We start from the raw sequence: 5,734 nt of genomic DNA, 5'->3' as shown, positions 1-5,734 counted from the left end.
CGAAGCCTCTTGCACTTTGTCTTGATAAATTTTTTAGTTTTGGTCAATTTTTGTTGTCACCCCATACACCAGATAACATTTTGGGCATTGATTTGCTCAAATATTTTCGAGCAACGATACGTTGCGCTCCCGAGGGAGTGCGAGTTATTCTGAACGACAATTATCCCGAGTCAGACAGGTTTTGCACTATACAGGAAAATGCAGCATTAGCTTCTCTCCCGCACACGTTATGGGCGACCTCAGACACGGATGTGGGACAGATGCTTATTCCACCTATTCGAATCACTGTAAAGGAGGGAGTACCTTTGCCACGTGTACCACAGTATAAGATTTCCAGGGAAGGTGAAATTGCCTTGACGCACATTGTCCAAGATTTGATCATTGCAGGAGTAGTGGAGGAGGTTCCTTACAATGTTTGCAACAGCCCTATTCTTCCGATCCTTAAGAAAGATACTGACGACAAGGTCTATCGATTTATTATTGATTTGAGAGAAATTAACAAATTGTCATCCCCCAATACCCGGTGGTGTCTGACATCACGACATTGCTCACATTGGTCCCCCAACGGCAACGACCTTTAGTATCATTGATCTTAAAAATGCGTTCTTTTCTATCCCCATCCACCCTGATAGCAGATATTTGTTTGGCTTCACGTTAAATAATAAATCGTATAGATTTTGTCGTGTTCCTCAAGGTTACACTGAGAGTCCTAGTATCTACAGCCAGGCTTTAAAAAGACAGCTCGATTCTTTTGAATTGCAATCTGGAGTTGCCCTTATTCAGTATGTCGATGACCTTTTGTTAGCTGCAGACTCCTATGCACAATGTGAGGAGAGTACACTTGCTTTGCTTTCCTTTTTGGCTCAGAACAATCATAAGGTTTCGAAGAAAAAGCTTTAATACTGTAGACCCAAGGTGACCTACCTCGGTCATCTTTTGTCTAAGGAGGGGCGTGCATTAACATCAGATCGAATTCAGGCGATTTTAGATACACCAATCCCCCGCACTCAGAGAGATGTACGTGCCTTTATAGGTTTAACGTCCTTTTGTAGACAGTGGATCATGGGGTTTTCGCACATTATAAAACCTTTGTTAGCGTTACTGTCCAAAACTACACCAATGCCCCTTGAATGGACAGATGAATGCCAAAATGCCTTTGACCAATTGAGACAAGCCCTTTGCTCTGCACCCGTGTTAGGTACACCTGACTATACAAAGATCTTTACGTTGTACGTGCACGAGAAAGATGGGTGCGCGTTATCAGTGTTAGTGCAAGCACACGGGGACAAGCAGAGACAATGCGCGTACTTTTCAGCAGTTCTCGACCCTGTAGCACGAGGGTTACCAGGGTGTTTTCGAGCAGTTGCAGCAACAGCGGTAGCTATACGACAAAGTGAGGGAATAGTTTTATCACACAAACTGTTGGTGTTAGTTCCTCATGCAGTAGATGCCCTGCTGAATCAAACGAAAACACAGTATCTCACGAGCGCACGTCTGACAGGATATGAGCTCACACTTCTGGCGCCACATATCACACTGAAAAGATGCGCTACCCTGAACCCTGCATCTTTATTGCCCTATCCGGTCGAGGAGGGTCAGGAAGAAAAACATCATGATTGTGTTTTCCTGACCGAGGAACAGACAAAGGGTCGTGTCGACTTACAGGACATGCCACTTCCAGATGTGGACGGGGAACTGTGGGTTGATGGATCGTGTTTGAGGCTGCCAGATGGTACGACTTCTGCAGCATATGCGATCATGACACTTAAGACAGTGGTAGAAACAGCTAGAATATCACAGAAATCGGCTCAAGCAGCAGAGCTGATAGCCTTGACAAAAGCCTGTGAACTGAGTGCTGGCCTATGTGTGAACATATATACAGACAGCCGGTACGCCTTCAGAGTAGCGCATGATTTCGGGCTACTCTGGAGAGAACGTGGGTTTTTGACTTCTCATGGAGTACACATTATGCATGGAGAACTAGTGCGTGATCTCCTAAACGCGTTGCTTTGTCCAAAGAAAGTAGCGATAATTAAATGCAGTGCCCATAAAAAGATTATTGATAAAGTGGGTCAAGGAAATGCTTTTGCAGACAGCATAGCAAGACAAACAGCTATGTCCCGAACTGACTCTCCCATGTATGTAACACAATCACAGGCTGAGAGATGGTATGATGCTAGAGCAGATATACTAGATATCCAAAAATCAGCGACCGAATCAGAACTTGTGGCATGGGCGGCAGAAGGAGCATTAGATGATGAGGGTTGTTGGAGAAGTAAGGATATGGAGAGATGGAAATTGCCTGCAGCCTACTTGCAGGCGATGGTTCAGATGACACACGGATTAGCGCATGTGGGAGCTCTTGCAATCACTCGATTGTTAACGCGAGTTTGGGAGCATCCCGAGATTGCCAATACTGCTAAGAGAGTAGTGCAGACCTGTCTGATATGTTTACAGCACAATCCTGCAAAGGGGACCCATACTCCGAAAGGAGGGTTCGTTCCACCTTCTGCACCATTCGAGGTACTTCAAATGGATTATATCCAGCTTGAGCGCTGCAATAATCTTAAGTATGTCTTAGTGGTGGTGTGTGCCTTTAGCAAATGGGTTGAGGCCTTCCCCACGAAAGATAATACAGCTTTGACAACAGCTAAGGTGTTGCTCTAGGAGTACTTCCCTCGATTTGGAGTTGGCAAATTTTTGTGGAGCGATAATGGGCCTCATTTCGTTGGGAAAATTGTGGAGTACGTACTGAAGGGGTTGGGGATCCAGCAGAAGTTTCATGCTGTGTTCCACCCTCAGTCAGCAGGTCTTGTCGAGCGGCACAATGCTACGCTGAAGTTGAAACTGGCTAAGATTGTGGCGTCTACGTCATTGAAGTGGCCGGATGCTTTGCCGCTAGCATTGCTCTCTCTTAGATCAGTGCCCCACTCTCGAACAGGCCTCACACCGTATGAAGTGGTGTTTGGAAGGCCTATGAATATATGGGGAGTGCCTAAGCCGCGATTGATACATGATGTGCCTTGCATAATGATGAACGATTATTTGCCACGGTTAACAAATGATTTGCTTTCTATTCATCAACAGGTTCGAGAAGCGCTCCCTGACAATTCCACTGGAGAGGCTCACAACCTTCGTCCTGGTGACTTCGTGGTGGTGAAGTCGTTCGAGAGGGCGAATAGCTTGGAACCGAGGTGGCGTGGCCCCGAGCAGGTCCTCCTGGCAACTCGAACAGCTGTACGAGTGACCAACAGAAAGCGGTGGGTGCACTCAACTCACTGCCGTCGTGTCTCTCCGGATCTGGTGAATCCTGCTGTGTTGACTGACTACAAGGAGATTCTGGATAAAGAAAAGAGCCCAGCTGTAACATCGGCCGAAGTCGAGGGAGCCTTCCCGGACCACACTGTTTCTGGACGACAGCGCTACGATCTACGGCCAAGATAGGAAGAAGATTTTTGTTTTTTTCGAGACTGGTTGGTTACCGCTCTGGGGTTTGTGAAACGGAAGCCGGGAATCTCAAGGGGGGGGGGGATCAGTTCTGCCAAGAGTAGTGACACCCGTCTTGACCCCGGAGAAGAAAACAATGGCTACCTCGGAGCTCAGCACCGTATTTTTCTTTTTTAGGTATACATTTGAGACATTGTGAACTCTTTGAACTATGGCATCCACTGCATCACGAGACAGAAGAATACTTGGTGTCATTTTGTTCGTTTTGACAATTCTGGTGATTGCAGTGATAGCCTGGGTAGTAGAACTCGTGGTGCCTGTACGTGAACATTTGCTGCCGACTACCCCGGCTCCATCTGAACATTTTCACTTCACTTTGCCCTATCACGAAGAACGGCACCGACAGACTTATTTGAACAATAGCTTCATTCAGATTCTGCATCACACTCACAATATGACGAACACTTCCAACTGATGGGTGTGTGGGATGTTGCCTGGGCATCAGAAGAAAGGGGGCACCCCGCTCATCCCACTCCCATTTTCGCATAATGGGTCCTGCAATGCCTGGTACACTCTTCTATTCACTTTGCGATGGCCAACGAAACGGGGGGTGCTTTTCCGTTTGAACAAGATTTGTTACCATGATCGGGATGGGTATCCACGAGCTGAGGGTACTCGATTTGAATGGGAAGAGTACCGCCCCGATAATGTGTCTGCACCCTGTGTTTACTGTAATCAAAGGAATATTAATGTATCCAGTTCACATGTTATTAATGTTATTGCTACTAAAGCTGATTTGTGCATACGCAATAAAGGTACAATCCCGGTTGGAAAAAGTGAATGCAACACTACACTCACATTTGACAGCCCGAATGGCATATCGTTTGTGGCATCCCGTAATACCTACTTTATTTGCGGAACTAAAGGTTATCATCAGCTCCCTTTAGGATGTTTAGGCACATGCTATGTATCTTTTGTATTGCCCCCTGTATTCATTGCCCCACCCATGTACCATAATGGTTATGTGCTTTATCACGACTTTGTACTGAATCGTGTTAAACGAACTGTGGTTCTGGATGACATTGACCAGACCGATACTGCCTTACAACAATATGTGGACTTTAATCTGGGACTGTTTTCCTTTGTGGGGGCTGCTTTGAATAGTCGGAAAATACGACGACTGACTCGTGTTGTTGAGGCTGTAGCCAATGATACTGCTATTGCATTAGGGAATATAACAGAGGAACTCCAGATTTCTAGAATTGTAACGCTTCAGAACCGCATGGTTCTAGATGTGGTTCTAGCTGACCGTGGGGGGGCATGTAGAATCATCGGAAGTAGCTGTTGTGTGTACGTGCCCGATAATTCGCCATCTGTTTAAGATGCTATTTCAAAGTTGCACAAAATAGCTGTTGAAATACACCCGGACAATGGAACTTGGACTCTTTCAGGGTGGTTCTGGTCAATGCTTACTGCTTGGGGTTGGAAGCTACTAACGATTTTATGTGTTATCGTTGGGTTACTGTTCTTTGTATGTTTATGTATACAATGTGGTCCTGCCTTATGTTCCATGTGCTTATCAGCTTGCATTCCATCCAGACGTGCTCTTGCTCGAAACGAAATGATGCTTCATAAAGAAGTTGCCCAAATAATGTTAATTGATGTTGAGGACGAATATCCCGACTATGTCCACTATGAGGTAGCTTCAGCTAAACGCTAAAAGGGTCGTCTGTCGTAATTTGACGATGGCCGGGTTAGCGCTTAGCTTTGCTACACGTTATTCCCCTTAACTTGGCCATATTAGGAAACGCCATTTTGTATGTCATGGCGGCCATTTCAGGGAATGAGCGGCCGCATGGTCAGCGTGCCCTTTAGTCCGTTGTCCGTACCACTGACCACTCGGTTTTGCCCAGCAACAGGCTATTTTTAGTAACGGTCAAGCCTGTACATGCGCAGTCCCAACTGACCAGTCACCCCTCAGGACTGTTCCGCCAAAACTGACCAACGGAGTTGTAACCCCTCCCATGAGTTGGCTGTGTTCCAAAAAATGACCATATATGTACATAAAGCTCTGTAACCTTGTACCGCCGTACCGCCTATCTTTTTATTACCTGTAAACTGTATAAAAGAACGAATCACACCAACGTTCGGTGTGATACTTGTTGCATTGCCGAAGGGTGCTGTAGGAATGTACCACCACCCCTTGGGGTCTTAATAAACTTGTTCTTTGTACTTTTCAGTTTCCGTGCCAACAGTTCTTTCGGTGTAAGTGGGTTATCTACGGAGC

Source organism: Lissotriton vulgaris, chromosome 1_2 (genome assembly GCF_964263255.1).
Source record: "Lissotriton vulgaris chromosome 1_2, aLisVul1.2, whole genome shotgun sequence".
Classification (NCBI taxonomy): Eukaryota; Metazoa; Chordata; class Amphibia; order Caudata; family Salamandridae; genus Lissotriton; species Lissotriton vulgaris.
The sequence above is the reverse complement of the archived record's forward strand: the minus strand, read 5'-3'. Positions refer to the sequence as shown.